The 18,886-nt window shown below is 36.6% G+C and overlaps 2 pseudogenes; one reads left to right on the top strand and one right to left on the bottom strand.

The window, feature by feature from the left end:
* LOC127186445 (vomeronasal type-2 receptor 116-like) overlaps window positions 1-18,886 on the bottom strand; it is a 103,523-nt pseudogene that overhangs the window by 32,161 nt on the left and 52,476 nt on the right.
* Window positions 93-17,780, top strand: LOC127186444 (vomeronasal type-2 receptor 116-like; annotated as a pseudogene).

The following is an 18,886-nucleotide window of genomic DNA, read 5'->3' on the forward strand; positions in this document are numbered from 1 at the left end:
AGTAACATGAACACACATGAGCCTTGCGTATATGTACTGGACACTGCAGACTTCACCTTATCATACTCACAGATGGCAGATACTTTGTTAACATGCTGTTCTCTTGCATTCTTATATCTTGCATTCTACAGCTTCCAGTTCTTGTGTGCCCCTACAGCAGCAGCGACTGCTTAGTCAGAATAGATTACCATTTATATGGTAAAGGAGATGTGGTGATTGCTGGATTTTTCCCTGCTTTTGCTATTTACCCACTCAACAAAACAACTGACTGGAAGATGATGAAATTTAACAGAGATATTATGGTCGAATAAGTCCTTTATCTATTACTCCTTTTCAACATTTGGCATTCATATGCCCTGAGGGATGTGCAGCTTCAAAGGTCACTATTCCAACTCTATGCCCCATTAAGCCATTTCCTATCTTCCATTCCTAGATCTTTCTGCAGTGCTGCCTTCTTAGTGACTCTTCTGGTACTTTTAAGGGAAAAGAAGGTTTGGAGGTTTTAATCATTATCTTTTCCACAGTAGACACTGGAAATTTCCCCATATTCTAGGCCATGCCTGTAATTCCACAGTGTTTGCATGTTTGCAATATTACCTTTGTGGGGAAAATATTATATAATATAAAATTTATAGAGTATTTGAGAGAATCCTTAAGTCTAGCTGTGCTCTTGTGTAAAGAGACAATGCCACTGAGGTTAGTGACCACAGATTTCCTTCTGTGAGACTGGAGTGACAAATAATGTGTATTTGTTGATGATAATTTAGGAGCAGGAATGCCAGAATTAGACATTGAGACATAATCTCTGCTATAGAAATACATTCATCTGTCTCAGGTTATTTTATCTGACTTTCAATTTCATATTCTCTGCAACTCACCATGTTTACATGTCTGTGGCATTTATAGATATAGGTAGAGGTAGATCTCTAATGAATATTTGTTTCTTCATGAGTATGTTTCTGAGCACACATTCTTTGTGATGAGGTCTCAGAAAGATGTTTCTAGGCATTCTCAACAGTGCAAGATTAAGACAAAATGTCAGGCAAGTTGGCTTCAGTTTCCTAAGTCCTGCCAAAGAGAAACGATCATGCATGTTAGTGTTTAAGGGAAGTCAGGTATGTTTTATCCTTGGCAAATATATCCATAGCGGTAGGTAACCACACACTAAGCATTTGAAAATAAGAAATGCAGATGGTACTCAAGTCTGAACTCAAAAGGGAACATAAAAATACATATTCAGGAATAACTGAAGAAAGTGAGCAGAAAATCACCTACATTAAACATAAGGTTGAGAATGGATTATCGTTAATGTGGCATTACTGTGTCTGTTGAAATGTGGCCGTGGAATAAGTAACCAATTCAACAGTGGAAGAGAAAAAAGTTTAAGTTGAAATGTTGTTAGACTTTAAAGATAATGTAATAGGCTTAGTCTCAAATGGACATACCAAAGGCAGCACGAGAAATTTAAAAATAGGTTTCTAAACAAAATATTCTCTAAAAGAGTCTGCTGGCCATAGGGATCATGGCTTACTTCAAGTAAGATTGCAAATCTGTATGGTCTACCTTGCGTGCTAAAAAGAAAAAGGTTCTGCTTTACAGCAGATGTTATCCTTATTTTTTTTGTCTCCTCCTCTGCTTTCCAATCTCAACAGTTCAGCACCCACTGTTTATCAGCTTGAGTCCCTCTTCATATTGTACCACAGCAACCCCATTTCTGTAAAGATCACAAATGTAATTACATGAGCTCACTGTGGCTTCCTTGTCTACTATGTACAAGAAGAGACTGCAGTGTGTGATTTAATATCTTTTGAAGTTAGAAATAAAACTAAAATAAACTTCCAACTAGATAAACTATAAACAAGTAACATATTTGATGAAGACAACACATTTCCAAATGTACTTTTCATAGAGTGTGGGGCACCTGCAAGCATATACTCTTCAAGGTTCACAAATTCTTTCCTAATCTTCAAAAAGTTTATCACATATATAGAAAAGAATGCATATATAATTTGAAAGAGGAATTGATCTGTCTTGCTTCAGTTTGATATCCTCATGTTCTAATTGTAGCTGCATAAGTATACCTATCTTAATTGCCATAGCATCAAATGATTGTAAGTTGTGCAGCTGGCATTAACTTATATGACACTAATTTTTTTTGTTCTACGTTTATATTAGGATTTTACTTTCTTGTCAAAATTAGGAAGATGGTAAAGGAACAGTTGATAAGTTCAGGACGTACAAACGATATCCTGATTAAAGGAGATTAATTTACAGGAGTACATGTATGCATACTATGGGATCTTGAAGCATGGTGGTTAACTTCCCTGCAAAGCAATAATGACAGTTTCTCTCACTGTGTATGAGAGAGATTTTCCTTCGCACTAACTTAAAAATATGTTTGACTTGACTGCTCAAGTGGCATTTTAGCAGTCATGTGTGTATTTGTATATTAATCACTTAAATGATTTAAATAGTAGAATAATATGAAAAGGCAGATTTTAAAGGTTTCTTCTTTTTGAGGATTTTTCCTGTTTTACTATTTTTGAAATTAATGAACATAAGTATCTGTTTACTGGATATTTTAAAACATTTAATAATGAACGATTTATTTTCAATATTTATGGTATTTTATTTTGAAGGTATGAAATAACATAAATGAGTTGTACAAGGTATATTTATCAGTTAAAAACTATATTGTTCAGGAATGGCATCTTGTATTATTCTAAAAATTATTTTCAATTATTTCTTTAAGTTTTGCATTATCATAGTTGTCACTAATGTTTATACATGTTCTTTTATCATCATGACATCAAAATCTATTTCTGAGGTAGAAGATGGTAATTCCTACTAAGTGCAATGTATACTGGTTAAGTTATGGAATTTTAAAAAATATTCTTTTCAACTTTCATACTAATGGTACATTTTATAAAAAAAAACCAATATGCTATCAAAACCAAGTATCTTGCTGGCCTATGGTGGTTCATGATTTTAATCTGGACATTTCTGAGATGCAGACTTATAGACATATGTTTTTCTTTCTTTTCTTTGTGTTATAGTGTGAACTTTTTTACAATTTTTATTAAATATTTTAAAACATACATTTGTATTATACTACATATATACAATAAACTTCACACAGCAAGAATGGCCATGAAGCAGTCAGGAATTATATATATGTTACAACCATATGTTTTGACTATTTGTATCTGGCAGCCTTGAAGAAAACATCTTTCCTATCATGGTGAGTCTAAGATTCTGAATGTAAATCAATAATATCTATCATATCTTGTCATTATCAACTTAAAGCATCAATCTAGACTTAAAAACATCTTAACCCCTAAACAACTATTCTTAATTGTCAAACTAAACTATCTGGTCTTCAACTCCATCAGAGGCTGAAGAATGAATAAATTAGTTACCTGAGGATACGGGAGTCCCGCTTAGCACCTTCCCAAAAGAGAAGATGACAAAGACGGTTTGCTGCCTAAACAGTCATCCAAAATTCGCTATAACATTCAGCATCATCTTCAGCCCTTTGGCCCAATATATCTAAGCCAGACATATTTGTAAGGAGGAACTATTGAAGGCTTCCTTACCCTGTCTTGGCTGAGTTTGGCCATTGATTTGGTTGCATCCATGCTTGCCCACTTTAGGAAGAATTCTGTCTGTGGTAGAAATGAGGACATTTTGTACAGTGCCGTCTTTGAAAGGTTGATATGATTTTATAGACCTATGTTCTCAAGGCAAGTATGGTCTACACAGAAATGCTGGAATACCCAAATAACTATACTGAGTACTCTTTTAGAAATATCTTTTTAGATGCTCTTAAGTACCATAAAATACTTTATAACTAGTAAGACAACACAGATTGTAAAAAACTTTTGCTGAAAATTCATATATAATACTTTTTGTGAAAGACATGAACTTCTCTTGTGTTTCCCACAGTGTGTTTGTGTCTTGGTTCTCAGAAGATCAAAATGCAAAGCTCTAAGCCTGTATGCTCACTAAGACCCACTGTCGTATTTAGCTTCGCATTTCAGTGTACATAGTGTATAGAAAATATAAGAGAGTCATTATCTACATCATCTTGTCTCTATGGATATAAAAAAAGGCTTTAAATTAATACAGTTTGTGTTAAAGTTGCCTTTTCAGGTTTTCAAACATCATAGTCCATTGGTTATTAGAAAACAGAAGGGTTCTGAGACAGAAGGTTCATATTTTGAGTACAATTTGAAATTACTGTTCTATCTGGGCTGGTCATTGAACACTTCTGAGTGCATAGCTGGCAAACAATACTTTCTATAACCATGTCATCAATACAGAGGTCTCCAAGGGCAAAATGTGTTTTAAAGGCAGTGATAGAACTGACTTATTTAACTTTAGAGTTTCTCTATTTAGTTTTTTTTCCATATTACCTTTCTATTACTGAAAGTGAGGTATTAAAATCACCACCATCTCTACAGCAGGGTTGATCTGCTTTTAAATCGAATACTGTTTCACTATTGAAGATGGATACTGCTGTGTTTGATGTGTGAAGGTGAGATAAACATGTGTTTTTGTTTAGATTACAAGTGGGGAATGAGAAAAAGACTTATGAGCAGGTAATGTTTATCCCCTTAGAAGTCAAATGACCATGTGAAGGAGATTGGTTGGTAACCAGCTGAAAAACTTCCTTGAACAAATTCTGAGAAAAGATACAAAAGTAAGCCAAAAACAAGGGGCGGGGCCTTTGGAGACTTGGAATAGTTTTGGCTATTCATTGCTCCACTTTGAGATGCTCCTTGATAGAATCACTCGAGGGAAGGGCTCGGGGATCCTGGATATGGCTGAGGTTCCCGGTTCTGGTTGCTTCATGTTCTAGCAGAAGAAATCTTGCTGATTACACTAGAATATATCCTCGGAACTGATATCCTTATGCTTTCATTATTGTATTCTTTAATCTCATTTTCCTATTGTTTAGGTTAGTTCAGTTATAAGTGAGGTACTTTCAGTTAATAAGCTTGTAATAAAATATATTTGTTTAAAAAATTGAGACTAAACATATGTACAAATTTAGGATTGTAATAACGTCTTGTTGGAGTTTTCCTTTAATGAATATAAAGTATGCTTTACTATATTTTCTGAATAGGTTTTGTTTAATGTCTATTTTGTCACATCTTAGCATAGGTATGCCTCCTTAGATTTCTTTTTCTTATTTTTTCAACATCCCAATCTCAGCTTTCCCTCCTTCCACTCCTCTTAGCCCTATCTCCATTCTACCTTCCACCACTGCTTCCCCACATCACTACCTTCTCCACCTGATCCACGAGTCCATTTCCCTTCAGAAAAGAGCAGGCCTCTCAGGGATATCAGCCAAACATGTCACGAAGAGCTACAACAAGACTTGATGCAGACACTCATATTAATGCTGGGTGAGACAACTTGGTAGGAAGAAAAGGGTCTCAAGAACACTTGAAAGACTCAAAATCACCACCACCACACGACCACTCTTAGTAGTCCCACAAAAAAACAACCTAACAACCCTAACATATATGCAGAGGACCTAATGCAGACAAATGACGAGTCCATGTTTGCTGTTTCAATCTCTGTAAGAGCCGATGATCACTCCTTTTTGATTCTGGGAATCATACTCTCTTGGTGTTTGTAAACACTCTGGCCCAAAAAGTGTTCCTCCTCTCTTCACATGGTTTATAAAGTTCCAAGGGGAGGGACTCGACTGTGATCTCCAACTTGGGCTCTCTCGTCCTGTTTGGCTATTGGTCTCTCTGCATCTGAGAGTAAACAGGAAGTTCAGGTTAACAGCTTCCAAAATGAAAAAAATGACAGAGACAGTTTTCTGCTTGAACAGACACCCGAATTCTCCCTAATATTGTAGCATTATCTTCAGCCTTCTGGCCCAGTATATTTGACAGACATATTTGTAAAGCAGGAACTATCCAGGCCTTGTTTAACCTATCTTTGCAGAGTTTGGCTGTTGATTCTACATGTATCCAACTTTTCCATTTTAAGTAGAAATCTGTCTCTGGTAGCTACAAGGACATTTTGCCCAGTGGCTGTTTTGACACATTTGAAGCCATCTCCATGAGGAGGTTCTTCAATGCTCATCATCTTCTCTCAGGTAGGCAGGGTGTTGCCAGGAGTTAACCTGTCTTATCGTCAAAGAAAATTTAAAATAATAAAAACAACTTTAAATGCCATATTCTGTAGGTCTCTGAGGATTTTTAAAACCTTTTCTATTTATAGAATTATATCTGTCAGTTAAACCTAGGATGTAGATTCCTGCACTTGACATGACCATGAGCTGATCAACTAACAATTGACTTGTATCACTTAATTATCCTAAACAGGCTGCAATAGCACTATCAGTGTATTGGAAGTAAATCATGTATTAATTAAGTTGTATGTGTAAAAACCTCATATTAGAGTAGAAATATAATATGTGAAGAATAATATTAATTTTTAATTCTATTTCAATGTATCAAATTTAAACTTATTTTGTATCAATACACAAAATTCTATATCAATTAATTGAAATAACCTTTCTTGTGAGTAACTATTAAGGCCATAATTTGAGGAGTAGATTCAATAATCTACTTTTTCTCCTATCATCCCTATATATTTCTATATATCCCTTTCTTTCTTTTCAGCCCCTGTCTCCATACCTAAGAAAGAAAAATAAAGGAAAAGAGAGATATCTCTAAGTCTAGCCTTGTTTTCTCTCTGAATAAGACCAAGAATAAATAATCACCAACTCCCAATGACAATAACATCTATAGCCCAAGACAGCAACCAAAAATCTACCCACACCCACCCCTTAAGGGAAATGGGGCATTTTTCTCTTATGGTTTCTTCTGGCTGATTTGGACCCAACACTACAGCCAACAAAGGGCTAATGTACACATGGTATATGCTCACTTGGAAGTGGACATTAGCACAACATGAATGTCCTCTAAGAGTCTGCACCCAGAAATAAAGATAAGGCCCTATTGCTGAAGATAACAACTATAGGACTTACTGAGCATGGAAAAGTTGAGCTCTTGCCAAGCTAAAGACTTTACAACTATGAACTAGTATTCATGGCACTGGAAGGTACTCTGCATACTATCAAAGGAAAAAGGTAAGTACAAGCCAAGCTACATGTGCTCTAATCAACATTAGTTCCCTGCCTACAAGATGCCAGCGTGCAAATAATGGAAGATTTTCACAAAGCATGTGGGATGAGCCAAGCAATATCTGATTGGATTTAAGGACTGCTCCATGAGATGGAGCCCAGCACTGCTGGATTGCCAAGAACCTAAAAATAGATAGGCTATGGACCTACAGGACATCCAAATACTATTGTTCTTCTAAAGTAATGTAGCAAGAAAATTACTTCTTCAGGCATTCTTCTATATTCATAGATCAGTGTCTCACTCAGCCATCATCAGAGAAGTTCCTTGCAGCATTATCACACTCACTCCAAAATGGAATATACCCATAAAACTCATTTAGGGGTCAGGGAAGGCTGCAGAAAAGGAGATGGAAAAATTGTAAGAGCCATAGAAGTCGGAAGATACTAAGGAAGCAGGGCCTTCTAAGTATAGCAAGGTTGGCACACAAATGAACTCACAGGCACTGTAGAAGCCTGAACAGGGCTTGCACTAGTCTAAGATATATGGTTTGCCACTGCTGAGAGGAAAAGTGGACATGAGCCCCCATCTTTAATTCGGAAGCTCTCTCCAAGCTATCAGAAGCATTCGTCTCTAACCCAGTGGCAAACACAAGAATTAGTCTTCAGCAAGGCAATCATCTTGGGTATACAGACTATTCTTAAGGCGAGTCCTATGCCCAGTAGTAGATGGAAAACAAGATAAACAAAATCAACAACATTTGGGAAATTAATACTTTTAATTTTACATTTATTTGTGTAATATTATGGTTTTGTTATGATTTTCTGTATATGAACACATGTGTCTATGTATTTATTACCATTTTAAAAATAAAAACAGTGTTTTCGGCTGGGTTCCTCTGTAAATACAGATATCACAGAAATAACTGTGACTCTTTATATTTGTTTAATAATAAGCTTCACAGGACAAGAGCTAAGCAATTACTTATTCTGAACTCTCTAAACTAATCCTATTTCCTCTCAGTGATACTTGCACTTTATAGCTTTCTTAATCCAGCTCCCCTATCCTGCTCTGGCTGAATTTCTTGACTGGATCCCCTGCTTTCTAATCTAAATCCTCTTTCCCTGGTTGGGAAGAAGTCCAGCCCTATTTTCTTCCTTGTTCACTGATTAGATGTAAGCTGCTTTATTGAGATATCAAGGAAAAATTGGGGAGTAGAGATTATAGAATATTCCAAAGAGAGATTCCCAGAACATGAATTGCAACCAGATATGGGGAATACAGAAATCAGTATTTGAATTATACAATATCATGATGCTTCATGCATCTCCATGTATTTCTGTGTTTCCTGTCCATTTTCTTTGCCCTTTTTATTCTGTTTTTTTGTTTTGTTTTGTTTTTATGGTGGATTTTTTTTGGTTCCTTTGTTTGTTTGTTTTCTCTTTTTCTGAACTGTTTGTTTTTAATTCATTTATTGTACATAGATACCTTTTTATTTTCTAATACCAGAGAGAACGAAAGAATGTAGACTTTGCATAAGAGGGTATTTGAGCAAGACCTGGGAGAAGTTGGTGGAGTATAATTACAATACATTGTATAATAAAGAATGTATTCAACTTAAAAAAGAAAAAAAGTTCAAAACAACACTGCTCTTCTTATTTCAGAAAATACTGGAAATAGAGTAAAACATGGATTTTTAAAAGCAGGAGCATTCAATCTAATAAAGCCATTGTAGTAAACATTCACATATATTATGTGTTATGTGGTACAGATCTTCCTGCTAAATATTGTTCTACCTTCTATCCAGGTTTAAGTTGAAGACCTACCAATGTATTTTGGCGATGATGTTCACCATTGAAAAGATCAACAGCAGCCCCTACATTTTACCCAACACATCCCTGGGATTTGAAGTACATCACGTTTCACATGCTCAAAGGAACACTCTAAGCAGTCTTTTTGCCTCACTTTCAGGGCATGGTCATAGCATTCCTAACTACAGATATGTAAAAGAGAGTAATTCTGCTGCTGTACTTACAGGACCATCATGGGCAATTTCTGAATACACGGGGACACTGCTGGATCTACACAAGTTTCCACAGGTGAGAGGAGGTGATGGTATACGACTTGATGGCAGATCTACTTGATTACATTTTAGGTGACTATGACAGAAAAGAATGGAAATTTTAATCACTCTTAATAGATAGGAAAATGATGCAGACAGCTGATGATACATCTATATTTATGTAGCATAGAATAGAGAGAAAAGGGAAATGTAGAGTAGACACAGAACAAGGTTGAACCTCTGAATGCTTTCTGTACATTTCTTTAAAACCCATAGGAAGGTAGATTTTTACCTTCAAAGCAAGATTTTCCTAAATGCTTCAAACCATTGCTGTAGAATATAGTTTAATTTTGTGACTATGTTCTTTTTCATTGTTTTTTTCTCTACAGCTTACTTTTGGGCCTTTTGATAGCACCGTGAGTGAAAAAAGACAGTTTTCTTCTCTGTACCAGGTGGCCCCTAAGGAGACATCGCTGACACTTGGCTTTGTATCTCTGATGCTTCATTTCCAATGGTTCTGGGTGGGGCTCTTTATCATAGATGATCACAAAGGTGCCCAGACTCTCTCAGATTTGAGAAGCGATATGGATAAAAATTAAATCTGCATAGCATTTGTGGAAATGATCCTAGTCAACAGGGGCTCATATCTTACCAAACCCTGGAAAAATCAGGTTCAGATACTGGAATCATCAGAAAATGTAATTATTATTTATGGGGACTCTGAGTCTCTTTTAAGCTTAATAGTAAATATAAAACAGAAGCTACTTATATGGAAAGTCTGGGTCCTGAACTCACACTGGGATCATTCAAAATTTGATGAACATTTCATATTATATTCATTACATGGGGCCCTTATTTTTTCACACCATAGTGAGGGGATTATTCATTTTAGAGATTTTATACAGACAGCCAATCCTTCCAAATTCCCAGAAGACATTTATCTTCATGCATTATGGCACTCATTCTTCAATTGCTTGTTTTTTAGGAAAGGTTGTAAAATTGTAGACAACTGTCTGCCTAATGCCTCTTTGGGATTCTTACCTGGGAACATGTTTGACATGGCCATGAGTGAGGAGAGTTACAATGTGTACAATGCTCTGTATGCCGTGGCCCACAGTGTGCATGAGATGACTCTCAATCAAGTACAATTTCAAACACATGGAAAAGGAAAAGAGATGGTATTCTTCCCCTGGCAGGTAACGTCACTTCAGCTCAATTGTGACATTGGCAACATGACGTTCTACAGGTTTAAAAATTCACTCAAACTAGGCCATACATATTTTAGATTATTTTGTTGAAAATCTTCAAGAGAGACTGTAAGGAGAAATATGTTCAATTCAATAGAGAGTTGTATTACAATGGGTCATACAATATATTCTGTGTAAAATATTCAATATGAAAATTTCAATTACACAAGAGACGAGAGACAAAGAATTATCACAATGCACCTGAACTCTTCTAAATGCTTATGTTATGTAAATGATCACTCACGAAATCATTCATTTTACAGAGTGAAACATTAAATATTTTCAAATTTTAATTGTATATAACTATATTTTTAAAGATGCTGAGAGTTTTCTCCATACATATTCATGATTTAATAGTGTTTGCTCCTACCATTTCTAATTAAACTGATTTGAACATTTCAGAAGGACAGTGATGCTCCCGTTATCTTTTGGTATCATTTGTTGAAAGCAATTAATATCTATATTAAAGGTGCTTTTCATATCAAGATTAAAACCAAGAAGAGACCCTCCCTGATTCTATCTCTGTTATACTTCTCTGGAGGTTGTGTAACATAAGTACATGTATCTCTTTTAGCTTCATCCTTTTATAAAGAACACACAACTCATCAGTCATGCAGGGGACCATGTAGTCATGGGTTGGAAAAAGAAGTCACATGCAGAGTATGACATTATCAACTTCTGGAATTTCCCAAAATGTCTTGGGCTAAATGTGAAAGTAGGAACATTTTCTCCAAATGCTCCAGATGGCCAAAAATTGTCCTTATCTAATCATATGATACAGTGGGCCACAGGATTAACAAAGGTGAGTTGCATCTCACCTCAGTATTTTCACCAGTATATAAATTTGAAATTTATAGCCAGCAAGTTGTGACCATTGCTTGCTTATACAGGACCCACTCATAGACACATAATGACCACCAATATGAAAAATTGTCTTACTACCTAATTTTTATGGATGAACTATTTATTTTCCAAGCTTTTCATTTCTTTAATATCATAATACCATACCTTTTTCAGAATGACTTTAATCATTTTCACAGATCATCTGACAGAGGATTTATTTTTACCCCAGCTTGGAAGGTTTTAATTAATGGTGCATTGATCTTATGGCTTGAGGACCCTGTCAAAACAAAACAGCATGATGGGAGTATGGAGGGGGTGGGATCAGGAGGTGATGAGGGATTAGCCTGCAGTTGGGATAAAAAGAATTCAAACTGAAGAAAAAGCAAGAAACATATATTGCTAAACCCACTACATGAGAATAACTCTGAGACTGGCTGAGATAAAAATGTCTGTGCATAGACAAAGCCTCATGTTGGTGATAGATTCTCTATGACTTATCATTAGACACTATTCTTAGTATGGCATGAAAGAACATATGCAGATATCTTACTTCTGCTCATACAATGAGAAGGGAACCAGACTCAATTGCTCTGTACATCTCACACACATCATACAATTATAATGTTAGAATTGTATAATGCTTGTGAACATTCTGTGGCAAATCCCATAAATACCTGACCGTTTGTTATCACTCACTTTATTCTCAGATTCCGCGGTCTCTATGCACTGAGAGCTATCATCCTGGACTCAGGAAAACCCACAAGGAGGGGAAGACTGCCTGCTGCTTTGACTGCACTCCTTGCCCAGAGAATGAGATATCCAATGAGACAGGTAATTGTCAGTCATACAGAAAGTATCCCCACCTGTTAATCATCTGTAATGCCTAAGCATATGGAAAACATCTGTAAGTGACCTGCAACCAGCTCACTTCAGTGAAGATAGTCCTCTTCCTTCCATCTTTTAGAAAATCATAGGTTACATAAAGTTCATTCTTCCCAGAGAAATAATACACTCTTGACATTGAGATTCATACCTGCTTTATATTCTTTAACCACTATACATGTGGATGTGTCTGCCTACAGAAAACCACACTAGATTACCAGAGAGGTATGCTTCATTTCAGCATGCATTTTACCTTAGTTTATTTTCTATTGCTATGACAAAGTACTTTGACCAAGAAACTTGTAAAAGAAAGCATTTAGTTGGCTTACAGTTTCATACAGTTAGAGTACATGTTGATACCTTGAATGAGACCAGACCCCATATGCTCAACTGTTGGCTTAACTGTTTGAATACTTGCTCTACAGTAGTGGAGAAATTTGTAATAAATAGGAGATGTGACTTTGTTCTCTCTCTCTGTTTCTGTTTCTCTCTCTCTCTCTCTCTCTCTCTCTCTCTCTCTCTCTCTCTCTCTCTCCTCTAACTCATGTTTATAGATCATATATAAACTCAGCTATTTTCTCATGTCCTTTAATTCCTTCATCTCTCCATGAACTTCATCTAGAACTATACTCCTGTGAGTTATAGCCTTTCATCAATAAGTTGTGTTGGTCATGATGGTTCTTCACATGGAAATTAACTAATAAAGCATGATGATTGGAGCAGTTCAGAGCTCACATGCTGATGCAAACACAGGAGACAGAAAATACATACTGTGACTAGAAAGATCCTTAAAAGCCCTTCCATAGACACAAATGTCCCAAAAAAGTCACAACTACTTTTCCACTACTTCCAAATACTTCCACAAATGGAAGGCAAAGTATAAATATATGGGCTGTAAAAGGAGTACATTCTTATTTAAGCATTCACATTTTATGTCCTGATAAACATACTCTTGTGAGCATGTCATGATTTTATTTTTATACTTTAGTTTAATAATAATTCTCTGTGTTATACAATATATCCCCAACATAGTCTCCTCACCATCCCCTCATCCCAGTCACCATACCTACCTCCCCTCTTCTCCAAATCCACTGGACTTCTGGTTCCTTTCAGAAAATGGCAGATTTTCCAGTGATGTCAACCAAGTTAGATGCACTAAGGCTAGACACAAACTGTCATATCAAGGCTCACCAAGGCAACCCTCTAGAGTAAAAAAGGGTTCACAAGCAGGCAGAAGAGTCAAGGTCACTGCCACTTCCACTGTTCGAAATCCCATAAAAACCCAAAATTTAAAAATACTACAGCATGTATGGAGAGGGTGTAGCACAGACCATGCAGGCACCAAGATTGCTGCTTCAGTTCCAGTGAGTCTCTATGAGCCCTGTTTAGTTGATTCTGGGAGTCATGTTCACCTGGTGACCTCAGCCCTCTGGATCCTATAGTATTTCCTCTTCTTCTTCTTTTTTTTATCTTTTTTTTTTATTAATTTATTCTTGTTACATCTCAATGTTTATCCCATCCCTTGTATCCTCCCATTCCTCCCCCCCCCCCCATTTTCCCATTATTCCCCTCCCCTATGACTGTTCCTGAGGGGGATTACGTCCCCCTATATATTCTCATAGGGTATCAAGTCTCTTCTTGGCTACTTGCTGTCCTTCCTCTGAGTGCCACCAGGTCTCCCCCTCCAGGGGACATGGTCAAATGTGAGGCACCAGAGTACGTGACATGGGAGAACAGCAAAATAAAAGGATCCAGAGGGTCCTAGAAATCTACAAGTAGAACAATATGATAGGCAGATTTGGGCCCAGGGGTCCCGCTCAAACTAAGGCACCAGCCAAGGACAATACAGGAGGTAAACTTTAAACCCCTTCCCAGATCTAGCCAATGGTCAGAATAATTTCCTCTTCTTCTAATGTGCAATTCCCCAACTTCCCCATAATGTTGGTTGGGAGTTTCTGCCTCTGCTCCCATCAGCTGATGGAGGAAGTCTCTGTGATGATGATTGAACTAGGCTTGAATCTATGAGTACAGCAGAATATCATTCAGAATCATTTCATTTGATTTTTATCAGAAGGGTTTGGTGCTACCTTAAGTCTCTGAGCTATTCACTTTCAGGTTCCTGACCCTAACTTTTAATCGGATTATTTGGTTGGCTGATGTCTAGTTTTCTTTATTTCATCATATAGCTTGGATATTCACCCTCTATTGACTGAGAAGTTGGTGAAAATCTTTTCCCCATTCCACGGGCTATCATTATGTCTTATTAGTCATGTCCTTTGCCTTATGGAAACCTTTCATTGTCATGAGATCCCATTGTCAAAGTTTGTGCCACTGCTGACTCTCAATGTTCTATTCAGAAAGTCATCAGTCAAGGTGACCTACCCATTGGTGAGAATGGCATATATCAGTCTTCCAATATTAATGTGTGTGAAGTTTCTTTTTAATTTGTATTAATTTGTTCTTGTTATATCTCAATAGTTATCCCATCCCTTGTATCCTCCCATTCTTTCCTCCTTCCCATTTTCCACTTATTCCCCTCCCCTATGTGTGTGAAGTTTAATGTGTGCTTTAACCTATAGTAGGGTTTAATTTACAAATATGAGTGCCCTTTCATTTGAGAAATATATGTTCAGATTTGAGACACCACATTGGTGAAAATTCTCTTTAATGTTTGTGGAATGTCCGCCATCTCTTTGATTAAATTTTGTTTGAAGTCTATGTTGTTAGATATTAGAATAGCAACACCGGCCTGTATCTTAGGTCCATTTTCTTGGAAAAAATTTTCCAACCCTTTACTCTGAGGTAACATCTGTCTTTGATGTTGAGGTCTCTTTCTTCCCTGCAGTGGAAGGATGGGTAATATTTTTGTATCCATTATGTTAGCCTATGCTTTTTATTGGGAAATTCAGTCCATTGATAGTGGATGTTAATGGTCCATTATGATTAATTCCTGTTATTTTGGTAGTGTTGCTGTTGTTGCTGCTGCTACTGCTGGTGGTTGTGGTGGTGGTGATGGTGGTGGTGGTGGTGGTGGTGGTGGTGGTGGTGTGTGTGTGTGCGCGTGCGTGTGTGTGTGTGGGTTTCCCTTCTTTGGGTTTTGTTAGGGTGCAATTTACTCCTTGTGTTGGCGTGTATCCTTTACTATCTTCTGTAAGACTGGATTTGTACATAGATATTGCTTAAATTTGACTTTGTCATGAAATATCTCATGTTCTTTCTCTGTGGTGATTGAAAGTTTTGCTAGGTATAGTAGTCTACGTTGGCATCTGTGGACTCTTAGAGCCTTAAAGATATCTGTCCAGGTACTTCTGGTTCAGAATCTCTGTTGAAAGGTTGAGTATAATTCTAATAGATCTTCCTTTATATGTAGCTTGGCCTTCTTCTCTTGTTGCTTTTAATATTCTTTCTTTGTTCTGTACATTTAGTGTTTTGGTTATTATTTTGCCTGAAGTCTTCCATTTCTGGTTCTATATATTTGGTATTCTATAAACTTCTACCTTTATAGGCATGTCCTTTTTAAGTTTGGAAATTTTTTCTTTAATTTTATCAAATATATTTTCAGACTATCTAGCTGGAATTATTGTAAGTCTCCTACATCTATTATTTATAGGTTGGTCTCCCATAATGAACCAAATGTCCTGGATGGTTTTGTGTAAAGAACTTTTTAGATGTACCATTTTCTTTGATCAATGAATCTTCTATCATTGTATTATCAGCCTCGGAGATTCTTTCTTCTATCTCTAGAATTCTGTTCCTGATGATTGCATATGTAGCTCCTTTTTGCATACCGAGATTTTCCATTCCAGAATTCATTCAGTTTGTGTTTTCAGGGCTTCTATTTCAATTTTCAGGCGGGGAACAGTTTCATTCACCTGTTTGTTTCTTTGTTTGTTTGTGTGTTTGTTGGATTCCATGGCTTTCTTTAAGGAATTTATTGATTTCCTCCAATTTTTTCTTTCTCTTTCCTTAACTTATTTAAGAGAGTGTTTTTTTCCTTCTTTATGAGCCTGAATCATATTTGTAAAGTTGATCTTAAGGTTATTTTCTTGTGCTTCACCTGCACTGAAATATTGAAGTCTTGTTGTTATAGGATAGTTGGGACCCGGTGGTGCCATATGTCTTTGGCTATTTGTTGATAGTGTTCTCACACTGCAAATAAGAAATCTAGGTTTGAGGTGATTGTAGGTCTCAGTGCTGATTTCTGAGTTTGCCATTATTACATGGTGTTTTTGTCCTTGGCTTTTGTTTCTCTTTTGGTCTTCAAGTTTTTAAGGCCTGAATGCCTGACAACTGATTTGAGAGTGTGTGCTCAGGTTGGGGGCAAGTCTTCAGGTGACAAACTTGGCCTTCGGTGCAGCATGGGGTCTCTGTTCTTGTGATTGTTGTCACCTATACCTTTTCTTCTGGCTATTCTCTTATTCTTATTGAACTTTTCCTTTAATTTAGTATTCTGCTAGGATCCTCTGTGTAGGCATATATTTGTATACAGATATTGTTTAAATTTGACTTTGTCATGAAATATCTTGTTCTTTCCATCTATGATGATGGAAAGCTTTTCTTGCTATAGAGGTATGGAATAGAAAGTATTCTGGGTATAGTGTGATTTCCTACTGTGTGTATTTTATTCACACAAACCAAGATGGTTCAAATAACAGTGCAGTATAATACACCTGGCAAGTGGCATTACATAAAACGAGAAAGCTGAATGTAAAATCACTATCAATTTCAATTTTGGCAGATATGAATCAGTGTGTGAAGTGTCCAGAAACTCACTATACAACTAAAGAGAGGCACCAATGCTTACAGAAAACTGTGATATTTCTTGCTATGATGAGGCCTTGGGGAAGACACTCAGCTTCATATCCCTGAGCTTCTCCTCACTCACCACTATTGTTCTTTGTGTGTTTCTGAAACACAGACACACTCCCATTGTCAAGGCCAACAAGCGGCATCTCAGTTACATCCTGCTCATCACTTTGACTCTGTTTTCTCTGTCCCTTCCTCTTCATTGGCCATCCTACCACAGCCACCTGTATGCTGCAGCAATACATTTTTGGACTCCTCTTCAGTGTGGCTCTTTCTACTGTGTTGGCCAAAACTATCACTGTACTTATAGCTTTCAAGATCACTGCTCCAGGAAGAGTTAGGAGATGGTTGCTGATATCAAGGGCCCCTAATATTATTATTGCCATCTGCACCTTGATCCAAATTGTCCCCTGTGAAATTTGGCTGTCAACTTCTCTTTCCTTTATTGATAAAGATGCTTACTCAGAACACAAACATATCATCATCATTTGCAAGAAAGGATCAGCTATTACCTTCCACTGCATCCTTGGATACCTGGGAGCACTTGCCCTAGGGAGCTACCTTATGGCTTTCTTGTCCAGAGATCTGCCCGATACATTCAATGAAGCCAAGTTCCTGGCTTTCAGCATGCTGATGTTCTGCAGTGTCTGGATCATCTTCCTCCCTGTCTACCACAGCACCAAGGGAAAGGTCAAGGTGGCTATGGAAGTCTTCTCTATCTTGGCTTCCAGTGCATCACTCTTGGGCATCATCTTTGCCCCTAAATGCTACATCATATTATTAAGGCCAGAAAGGAACTCACTTTGTCACATCAGGGACAAAACATGCTAGGAAGAAAGACCTTTTTAAATTCTACCTCCTGTGTTTCTTACATAACATCTTCAAAAGCAAATTGATTTTCACCCTCTGAATAATAAAAAATAAATTTAGAATTATCCGTTTTATAGCATGGGTTTATTTAGGTAATCATTTAGGATAATTGGATTTTGCAACCTTCCTGGTTTTTTCTTTGTTTCTTTTTTTGATTTTTTATTTACTTATTATATTTCACATATACATTCATATTATTACACAGATACACATTAAAATACCTAGAGCAAGAAGAATCGTGAAACAATCAGGAATTATACAAATGTTACATTCTTGGTGTTTTCGCTATTTGTATTTGACAGCTTTGAAGAAAACATCTTTCCTATCTTGGTGCATCTAAAATTTTGAGTGTAAATCAATCTCCATTACATCTTGTCATTATCAACTTAAAACCTCTATCTAGACATAAAAACATCTTAACCCCTAAACAACTAAACTTCATTTTAAAACTAAGCTATTTGCTCTTGAATTCCATCAGAGACTTGAAAAGGAATAAACTTGATTACCTGAGTATATCGGGAGTGCATGTTAGTAGATTTCCAAATGTTAAGATGACAGAGATAGTTTTATACTTGAATAGTCACCCAAACTCTACTACATTGGAGCATCTTTTTCAACCTTCTGGCTGAATATATCTGACATACATATTTGTGAGGCAGGGACTATTGAGGACTTGTTTACCCTGTCCTGGCAGAGTTGGGCAGGCAACTCTACCTGCATCTAAGTTTACCTGTTTTTAAAGCATAATTCTGTCTATGGTAGAAATGACAACATTTTGCTCAGTGGCTTGTTTGCCACATTTGAAGCCATCTCCATAAGGTTCTTTGATGCTCAACATCCTCTGTGAAGTAGGCTGAGTTTTGCCAGGAGTTAACATGTCTTATTGTCAGTGAATCTTTAAAATAACAAACACATTTTAAATACCATATTCTGCATGTGTCTGAGGTTTTTGAAGACCTTATCTAACTATCTTATGTTATATTTCTATAGAATCATATCTATCTGTTACACCTAAAATGTATATTCTTGTGATAAAAGTTGATTAGTGATTTATATGACCATGATGT

This window comes from Acomys russatus, unplaced genomic scaffold, assembly GCF_903995435.1.
Source record: "Acomys russatus unplaced genomic scaffold, mAcoRus1.1, whole genome shotgun sequence".
Lineage (NCBI taxonomy): Eukaryota > Metazoa > Chordata > Mammalia > Rodentia > Muridae > Acomys > Acomys russatus.